At 35.0% G+C, this 11,318-nt stretch overlaps 1 pseudogene; it reads left to right on the top strand.

Moving 5' to 3' along the window:
• Positions 1 to 912: 912 nt before the first annotated feature.
• LOC143594064 (flavonol 3-O-glucosyltransferase UGT89B1-like) lies at positions 913 to 8,248 on the top strand (annotated as a pseudogene).
• The last annotated feature ends 3,070 nt before the right edge of the window (positions 8,249 to 11,318 follow it).

The following is an 11,318-nucleotide window of genomic DNA, read 5'->3' as shown; positions in this document are numbered from 1 at the left end:
ATGATTAAGTTCATGTAAAGATCTAGAATATATGTATATGCATGTGAAATGAAAGTAGAAGAATGTATGAATGTTAGATTAATTGCAAAAGAGGAATGTGTATATGCAAGCTTAATTACTAGGGATAAGAATGTAGGTTATATGTATGTTTGCATGATTGCGTGAGTAGTAGAAACTAGCACAAGTGAAATCATAAGGGAAGTATGCAGTACCTGAAGAGTAATGTAAAGAGTTCATTACACTTGGCCACTGTCATTAACTACTTACCTTACGAATCATGTGCTAAATAATTTCTAGAGTGATAACGTTTGTGTTTCCTTAGAGATAATATAGATGATTGCTACAAATGGATAAGAATGACGAGGTCGTACTGGATGTTGTGGTAAGACATGTGCCAACCCGACACCTTTTGAAGAAATGTGTGATAGAATGATATACGAAAGTAGTAGGACTTCGACTGTAGAAAGTAATGGAAAAGAATCACACTTGGACCTTGTAGTCAAATACTAATGGAGTTGCTAAATTGTTTCACGCTACAATGCCAACAATGTTCGCTGCAGCATCAAAGGTATCCCAAACTAGGAAATCCAAGTGGAAGCAACATGAAAGAAACGAAGATAAGCCAACTAGAATGAGTCAAAGACATGTAGTATGCTTACAAGAGTTAACTCCATAAGGGAACTTGCTGGGATTGTGAGTGACGAAGTGAATGTTGAGAAATTAGAGATGATCAAGAAGTACAGGTGATTGTCAAGGTATCCTAATTCAAAAGGCATGAAAGGATGAGGCTACATAGTGTTGCGAATATGAAAGGAAGAGGCTCAGAAGAATGTAGCAGTGTACCTGAGACTTTATGGAAGAGATCACTACCGATACTTTTGTTAAAGTATGATAATGATTAAGAATTGTAAAATGGAATTAGAGGTAAGTGAGTACCTTGCTACTCTATTGTTTGACCTTAAGAGACTTCAATTTCATTTGGGAATGGATTTGGAGTTTGAGTTTGAGGCTCATATAACATGTAAGAGTAAATTGATAAGGTTGAAGTCTTTGGATTGCGGTACAGTGAAGGTTTATGGTATTAAGGAAATTTAAGGGCTTAACATCATTTCGATGATAAAACCGAAGGTTTGTTTAGGAAAGGGTGCAGTGCTTACCTGGCGTATCTTGTTAAAGCTACGACCGATACGAAAGAAGTGAAACATGTTCCTATAGTGTGTGACTATCCAGAATTGTTCCCATAGGACCTTCTAGGGTTACCACTGGAACGAGGAGTAGAATTCTAGATAGATGTAATACCAAGAACACAACCCGTCACGAAAGCACCTTAACTTCTGGCACCGACCGAGATGAAAGAGATAATGTCCTAACTGCAAGAACTCCTCAACAAAGGTGTTTTAATGCCGAGTATTCCCTGTGGGGTGTACTGGTGATGTTTATGAGGAAGAAAGACGGGAGTATGAGAATGTGTATAGATTACCGCGAGTTGGACGAACTTACGGATTGGCGATCTGTTTGATTAGTTAGAATGTGCTAGTTGGTTCTCGCGAATAGAACTCAGAGCAGGCTATCATCAGTTGAAAGTGAAAGAGGCAGACATTCCTTAGAAAACATTTCAGATGCGATATGAATACTACGAGTTACTCGTGATTTCGGTTGGATTAACGAATTCTCCAGAAGCATTTATGGTTATGATGAATATGGTATGTCATCTGATGCTGGACAAATCTATCATTTCCTTATTGGCGATAGTTTTGATTTACTCAAGGAATAAGTTCGACCATGCCAAACACTTGAGAGAAGTGTTGGGAACGCTAAATAAAGAGAAGATGTATTCTAAGTTTCCGAAGTATACCATCCATACATATCGTAAAAGTGTGAAGTATTTCTTCAAGTAGAAGGGATGGAACATGAGGCAGAGGAGATGGTTAGAGCTGATAAAGGATTATAAGTGTGAAATCAAGTATTACCCTGGTGAGGCTAATGTGGTCGCCGACGATCGTGAATGTGAAGAAGTTATCGCGACAATTAAGTCGTATAAATTAGTTAGCACTTTGGATTTCAGGAATGAGATCCGCGAGGCACATTTAAAAGTTATAAAGGATGAGGGCAAGATGCAAAAAGAAATAAAATTTTTTGGTTACATCGAGATTTGTAAGATAATACTTATGATGAGAAAATTAGATTTGGTCGCCTGAGGATTCCACGTCATGGAGATCTTTGAGTCCAAATCCTAGATAAAGCTCATAAGTCTAGATACTCGGTTTACATAGAGGCTTCGAATGGAAAGATGTCGATTACAATTAAGGCAGATACCAATGAAAGTGAAACCTTAAGTAGAAGACAAATAAATATGAGTTCATGGTATGTGACAGTTGTGGAAGGACAAGATACTTCACCTACACAGAAAAAACAGCCGCAAGTGTTACAAAGGTGAAACATACAGTTTCGCAACAAGAGGATGCAAGAAACCAAGGATAAAAGCTGGAAAGACATGCAAGGAAGGCGTATAGATGGCTTAGACTTATGTTATTGGAATTAAGTCTTAATATGAATGATTAGTGTGTAACTGATAATCATGTTATCATGGACGGGAAGTCCTCTGGGACGGTAAAGATAGAATGGTATTATAAATGTCCATAGACAAAATGGAAAAACTAGTCCTTTACGTTTGCGCGTTTTTTCAATGGTAGTCCTTTAGCAAACTTAATGACAAAAAACATACTTTATGTTTGAAATCCCTATCACGTTACGTCCTTTTGCACTAACCCCGTTAACTTTTCTCGTTATATTTGGTAATATGCATTAAGGATGAGGCTAAATTTGTAATTTCACATATTTATTTAATAATTGAATAAAACAATTAACATATTTACAAATAAATACTCTCTCTCTCTATCTCTCTCTCATAATTTCTTTCTTTACTGTCTCTTTCTTTATTGCAGTTCACCCACTAATCACCACCACTCCCAGCAACCACCACCATCTCCGCCACCACCCCCTTCTAATAGCAACACCAAACCTTATTTCAGATTTAGATTTTGAATCAGGTCTAAATCACCACCACGCTGGTTGAGATCCGGGCAAAGAGTTTGACCAATATCTGAGTTTGACAAGCAGAACTAAACCTTGTTTGAGATCTTGTTTCAGATTTGGTCATGGAGGCATCTGAGTTCGACTTCAATCAAATCGAGGTAAAGCCATATCTGAGTTGAATCTTTGCTTGTGGGTTTTGACCATACCACCGAAAAACGGTTGATCTGGTTTTAGGGCAGGAGCTTCCGACTCATTTTTCAGACCTAATCAGACGGCGGCCTGGAAAACCAGTTCATTACCCTTGAATTGTAAAACGATGGTTATTGGTCGGGTAAGAGAGAGGGAGGACTTCTGGCCTAACAGTTCGTTTCATTAGCCGAAATCGGAAGTTGCAGGCTAGGTTTTGAAGACAATGACGGGGTTACGTGGTGGCTGGGGGTTTCAAATTTAGGACCCTTCGTCGGAAAACCGATTGTGGTGGTGATGGATAGTTGACGATGGATTATGGCAAAGAGCGTGAGAGAGAGAGAGAGAGTTCTATTTGTTTTTAAATATATTTATTTCATTTATTTTTTAACTATTAAATAAATATGCATAATTACAAATCTACCCTCATCCTTTATGCACATAATCATATTTAACGAAAAATTTAATAGGGTTAGTGCTAAAGGACGTAAAATGATCGGGATTTGAAACATCAAGTATGTTCCTTTGTCATTAAGTTTGCTAAAGAACTACCATTGAAAAACGCGCAAATATAAAGGACTAGTTTTGTCATTTTGTCATGTCCATATGAAGGTCAAGACATGCTCGGAAAGGAAGTCGGTTAATATAAATAGTTATGATATATCGGGCAACCTGATATGCAGCAGCAGACAACAACGGATTCATAGGACAATGTGAGACTTGATTAGTCAAGAAAAGGAAGACGTATCCTCATTAACTTCATGATCAAGCTACCTTAGACATCTATAACTCATGAACCCTACGTGTTGATGCAGAGCTGAGAATGAAAGAAGGTTTAAATTGTGACTTAAGGAGTTCTCCGACAAGTTATGCAATGGATGTGCATAAGAATTGCAAGAAATGTTCTATCTTAAGGAATAGACAAATGGATTTCAAGAAGTAATCCTTAAGGAGAAACTGGAAATGTTTCCTTTTTGGAATTAATATGTTTCAAACGTATTGCAAATCAGTATATTTGCTAAAAGTTGTAACTGGACATAAGGGTAATTCAATGCTAAGTGTTATGATAGTAAGTGCAATGTTTTTATTTGAAGAACAAGAAAGAAAAGCATGCTTAAGGAAATGATGGGTTTTGTTAACTCTAGATAAGGAAGCGTATCATCGAGGACTTCATGGACAAGCTATTGTGGACGGCTAAAACCAATTAACATCACTCGATGATTGTAAGACAAAGGATAAACCGGTAAGTTAGGAATCTAAAGAAAGGATGTGAATACCAGAAGTATTCCCTTTACAAGGACTAAGTAGGTTTCGAGGACGAAACCTCTTATAAGATGGGTAGACTTGGAACATTCCAAGTTTCGTCGATATTTAAAAGGAATGGGGTTTCATTAAATTATAGAAGATAAATGTAATTGGGTTTAAGTAAACCCAATTCTTCTATCATCCTACCTATTATAGTCATTTAAAGCATTATAAATAAATATAATATCTTTATAAATTAACTTTTAATAAATATTAATATTAATATTAATACATATGAATTGAAATTATACAAAATACTTTTTCTAGTTGTTAATTCTTACCTATTCTTTTTTGTTTTGAATTAAATTTAAATAAAATATTTACTTTATGTCTTTATCTAAAATTGTTATTATTATTTTATTGGTAAAAGCTTAATACAAAAGGGTAAAAGTTAAAATAGGAAAATATGTTAAGAAAAATTAGTTACATTTAATGATAATATATGATAACTATATGATCAATAATAATTATAGAATGACTGTATTTAATTATAATATTTTAATATTATGTATAATATTAATTTAAATAATCATAAAATAGAGTGCTGTAGGCTAGGGTGTTATAGGCTATGGTATATAATGCAACACCCAAAACAGTATTAAAACTCACCTCTATCGGTGATGGTCTTACCCCACTATATATAATAATATCAGAATTTCCAGTAGCATTCCATCCGTCAAATGTTCAACATGTCTCGTAACACATGCAACACACATTTACTTCTTTACTCTTTCCCCGGCTCAGGGCATATCATCCCTTCACTTCACCCCCTTATAACCAAAGTGAATTCCACACAAAAACTGTTTGATCCCATCGTTCAATGGTTTCGATCCCATCATTCGCCCCCGACGGCCATAGTTTCTGACTTCCTTCTCGGTTGGACGAGCGAACTTGCGTCTCACCTGGGCATTCGTCGTGTGGTGTTTTCTCCTTCAGGTGTGATACGATATATTAACAAGTATTTTATTATACTCTAATTTGGTTTCATTATTGTTTATCTTTTTCATTTTTTATGTCTTGGTTTCCTATATATTGTAATATTCGTTTAAGAAAATTAAAATAAAAAACAATTAGAAAATTTGTCCCAAATAGGTTTCTCTTCTCCTTTTTGATTCTTGGAGCCTAACCCACTCAACGGGATTTCACGACTTGATTCAACCATGACGAAACTAAATCTGGTGTTGTTTTTGGCACCGGTTTGTGTGCGTGTTTTGCTATCTGTTTTGGACCTCATTTAAAGATGGCCATAAGGGCTCGGTGTGTGGGTTTTCAAGAGATTTTTAAATTAGGTGGTGACGTGAATGGAGCGGTTAAGGCTTCTATAATTGGTCAGTTTGGAGCAACAACTGTTTAAGGGTCTGATTGCGGTGAATAGTTAGGTTATGTGACCATAAGATACCAATCAAGCTTCACGGTTGGTGCGGCAGTGGAAGCAGTTACAGGCGCTGGCAGCGGTGCCAAGATTAGGGGTGTAAGTGCTAGTTTTGGGTCGGTTGTCATCGAAGAGCTACCAGAACTTTTGGTGAATGTGGCAGTAAGGTGAGCAGTGATTTGATTCATGGTGGTAGTGAGGGAGTCAAAGTTGAACTTGGCTAAGGCGGTGATTGACTTTTGTTGAATCAGTAGCTAATCGATTTTGTCGACCATGGCCATGATCAGGTGTTCACGCGACGAAGGAGGCATGCTAACGATGAATGAAAGCACCAAAGTGATACAGAGCGGTTCGAGATAGTCAATCTACAGATAGACTCGTAGAGTGGGTTAGGCTCCAAGAACAAAAGAGAATAAGAGAACCCAATTTGGGACAAATTTTTTGATTATTTTTCTTATTCTTTGTCATAAATGAATATCACAATATATAAGAAACCAAGACATAAATATAGAAAAAGATAAACAATAATTAAACCTAATTAAAGTATAATAAAAAAACTAGATAATAGATAAACTAGTTTTATATAATAGATCGTATCAAGGTGTGTTAGTAACATATTATGCGAAGCGTACAAATTGAATATCGAAAATGACGTGGAGGCTTTCTTAATTACGCCACTAACAATTATTCAAGTAGCGAAATGAAATTACGTTACGACATTACAACTAGCGTAATTTTATAACACTTCTGTTTTATAAGTAGTGTAATTTATATTTATGCTACATGTAAAAGTGTAGCATAATAATAAAATGCTACTTATAAAACTGTAGCGTGATAATATTACGCTAATTGTGATGTTGTTGTATAATTTTATTACGCTAGTTGTAAAAATTTTAGCAGCATAATTACGATTATTCATATAATTATGAAAATGTCACCACGTATTTTCCGTTCTTGTGTTTGTAATTTGCAGGATAATTTAATTTGTTAACTCTCCCCTGCTTATTATTATCATTATTATTAACTTGTTAATATTTATTAAATATTTTAGTTTGGATATTATGACTTATGAAATTTATGACGCTTTTAATATTATCACCAGTTGATTACTTCTATCATTTTTATTCTGATCTTTTTATAAAGTGTTTCTATTTTTAATTTTACCTTTCAAGGTGCTTTTAGTTCCTCAATCATTCATACATTGTGGCGAGACATAGAACAAGCTAAGGCTAATAATAGCTCCGGTGATGAAAACTTCTTGCTTGCATTCCAAGATATCCCCAACTCGCTGGAGTTTCGTTGGTGGCAAGTGCCGAAAGTAATGCGTGATTATAAAACCAGAGATGAAGATTTCGAATGTTTCAGGAAGGGAATGTTGAATAATATGACAAGCTGGGGAATCATCTACAACACATTTGATAAGTTGGAAGAGGTTTACATTGATCACATGAAGAACCTTATGGGCCACGATCAAGTTTGGGCTATCGGCCCATTACTTCCAGAAACCAATGGCCCAATAGCTGTAACCGAACGTGGTGGGTCGAGTGTAGTATCACCCGACCTCCTGTTCGCATGGTTGGACCAAAAGCCGGACGAGTCTGTTGTTTATATATGTTTCGGTAGTCAAGTGGAGTTAAGTGAGAAGCAAATGAGTGCATTAACAGGTGCACTTGAGCTCAGTAAGGTTTACTTTATTTTGTGTGTGAAGGGAAGTGGTTCGGTTCTTCGTGGGTTTGAAGACCGGGTTGGTAAGTGGTAACCGTGGGTTTATAGTAAAAGGTTGGGTCCCAACTGGCAATACTGGGGCATCGGGCTGTGGGCTCGTTTGTGACTCATTGCGGGTGGAACTCAACTCTCGAAGCTATTATGTCTAGTGTCGTGTTGTTGACATGGCCAATGTTTGCGGACCAGTTCTTCAATGCTACACTACTTGTTGACCAGTTGGGTATCGCAAAACGGTTTTATGAGGGCAGACCCGAGAGTGTTCCTGACTCAGTTGAGTTGGCTCGATTGTTGGACGAGTCATTGGGTGCTGATAGACCCGAAAGAGTTAGAATCAAGGAGCTAAATCAAATAGCTACCAAGGCGGTCGAACAACGAACATCAGCAAGGGATTTGGATGCATTCATCAAGCTCGTATATGAGATCTGAGATCGTCAATCGAAGATTAATCAATCGAAGTTGTTAATCATTAGTGTCTTTAAGGTTGTTTTGTTTTGTTTTGTTTTGTTTTGATAAGCATAAAACATTTTGTAGTCATGGATAAACGCATGTTTAAAAAGAAACTATAACAATTGCTAAGTTTTTCATGTTTTATATCGTTTTGGCGTTACTAATCTTGCAATGAGGTCATTAATTTTGTGAATTAATACTTTTAACATACCGTATTAGATCTAACTTCTAAGAGCATTGTTTAGAAGGCTAGAGGCAAGTCAAAAGTAGACCAATTATCTTAAACAAGGGGTCTCTACTCCTCTTATTCACTTTAGCCGCATGCCTTAACCTTCTTCCCTTAAGGAGGTGCAATCACTGAATGGCAGATTGGTGGCCTTGAAGAAATTTTTAGCCAACCATGCGCAAAGTCTTTTCCCTTTGTGTCAACACTGAGAAATTGTATAAAGAAAGCACATTTCAAATGGACCGCGGAAGCAAAACAGGCGTTTATGAAAGTTAAGAAGTGATTGATGTGAAAGATGAGTGTCAAATATGTCTAGTTACTTATAGCATTCTATAGTCACTCCCAATACTCATTTCCATGCAAAACAAATATTGGAAATCAACTAAAAATGTCGACTCCATCTCATATTTTGGGAAAAGCTAAGCTGAATATCATCATCCTAAATTCAAGCAAGCCGATTATAAAATAACACATAAGCATATGATTTTTTTTAATTTATATTATAATATTTCATTTGTATACATAGATTATAAAAAATACACAATTTTGTGATTGCATGTAAGAGTGTAAGACGTTCAATGAATTGTGATATGAATCATATCTTTTAGGCATGGCAACTTTTGTGTAATCAAACTTTTTGATTTTGTAATACACATCGGTATCTTTCACGACTAATACTGAAGCAGTAACTCACAACTTTATGTTTATATCTTTTATTCGATTTAGTCTTATAATATTGTAAACATAATTTTATATTGGGATATTGGATTTCAGTAATCTCAACTAGATGTTAGTGGCCGATAATAATCTCAACTGAGTTTATTGCCACTAGTGATCCCAAATTTAATAAAGGTTACCCTCAGCGGTCCCCCGTTAATAATGACTTATCGGGGTTATATTTTTTTATGAATTTATAGCTAATGTTTTAAGGATTTTGATCGGAAGGAGGACACGAGTCAATAGATGTAAAACTTAGCTCGAAACAGTGATCCAAATGACTTAATTTTCATTAATTAGAAGTTCAAAGAGCCAAATTGAAGCATTGTTTCATCGTGTTGGAGCACCATTACGAATTATGTTTTATATCAATCGACTCGTAACCTCCTTCCGGTCAAAAGTTCTATTACATTAGTTTGAAATTTGGGGGAAAAAATATAGCGTCGTTAAGTCTTTTCTAACAGGGGACCACTGAGGGCAAAGTTTTTAAAATCTTGGACCACCGGTGGCAATAAACTTAGCTGAGATTATTATTATCGGTCAATAACAATTAGTTGGGATTATTAAAATCCAGTATTCCTTTTATATTTTATACATACAGAGAATTTCTTCGTGCAACGAACTTCCACGGTAACACGCGGGAGAATCCAACTAGTAGATAATACAAATTAATAACTTTTCGCAACGACTCTTTTGAATCACATCAACTATTTATTATTATTTTTTTAAAGGGTGATAATGTATATATTAAATACGAAATCTGACTTAAAATCCTAACCAAGATGGAAAAGAAAAAAAAAACAATCACATGACCAATCAAGCCAAGCAAATTCACCTTGCATATTTTATTATCAAATCAAAAATAACATTTTATAGTTTGCAGTCTTAACATCGAGAGAATGGTATGAGGAGTTAAGACGGGAATGGAGGGGAGAAATTTGACGAATCGTAGTGTGCTTTATCAGGACAGTCAAAGTAACAACGACACCGAAATGCATTCTTGCATTCTCCATAGGAACGGTATCCATGTCATTGGAGGCATAGATGACCGCATTCAAATTTGTCACATATGGGCAAAAAGTTAGTGTCAGTACAAGTTTGTTTTGCTTTAAGAAACTTTGTCCCTACAAATGTAAAAAATATGTATCATTTTTCATTTTGAATTGATTAGAGCGAATTACGTATAGTCAATACCAAAAGAGCTAAAAGTTACCTATGGTCATAAACCACAAAAGAGAGATGATGAAAATCAAAGACCTTGCCATCTTGATCTTTGTTATTTTGATATTGAAGGATTCATGAAAGAAGCATACTTATATAGGAGTCGTAATCCAAGTTGATTAACCTTACATTAAAGCTGCATTTACTGTAGCAAGTCAATAGACATTAAATGTGTGTCTTTACTTAAAGAAAGTTTTAAGTGTGAGAGGGTGGACGTAATGAAGCGGCTTGGAGTTTGACACTGACCAGTACAGTTGGGAACACAATTCCGGATGTCCTCATACCGGTGTTTTTTACACCCGAACTGCGTGACGAGGCCAGCATCAACAAATGTAATTTTTATTATCATATTTTTACTTTTGTAATGTTATTATACCATTATTATCATTATACAATTAATGCTATACTATTTTATTATTATTATAATATTAATTTCACCTTTTATATTATTAAAATAACCAGCTTTTTAACCTGTATATTACACGAGATTTTTCAAATAATAAAAATAAGTAAGGTCCGTTATTTGAAATAGAGGAACAAAAATAATTGTGAAAAAATAATGAAATAAATAATACAAACAACAAGAAATCTAGAATTTTATATTTCAAATTTGAGAAATCTTTTTATATACAACATTTTTTGTTTTATCACAAATATTCTCATCGTCATCCAATATTAACAATTTTAGACAACATCAGCTAGTCACACTGGATAATGCAAGATATAGTGTTCATGGTAAAAAAAATATATATCGAATAAACAAACCAACCCTAATAAAATATTATTATCGGTTATTTCTATTTGTTTAACTTTCATATTTCAACTTGTTTGATCTTCGATCGATATTTTATTTTAAATTTCCTGACTATTATTGCTAAAATAGTTTTGAACCATTATCCATGGATAGTTAGGATGAATGAGAAAAGAGATTAGAATATTATGAGGGAACATAAACTATTTTATAACCCAATGGCCAAAATGGTTTTGACCCTGACCCATGAATAGTAAGGATATATAAGATGAGAGATTAGAATATTACGAGGGAAAATTATGTTAGAAATGAATATGGGGTTGAGACCTAAG

Source organism: Bidens hawaiensis, unplaced genomic scaffold, assembly GCF_021521415.1.
Source record: "Bidens hawaiensis isolate Kalapana, Puna unplaced genomic scaffold, B.hawaiensis_p1.1 tig00043027_1, whole genome shotgun sequence".
NCBI classification, from domain to species: Eukaryota; Viridiplantae; Streptophyta; class Magnoliopsida; order Asterales; family Asteraceae; genus Bidens; species Bidens hawaiensis.
This window is presented reverse-complemented; position numbering and strand designations above follow the sequence as displayed.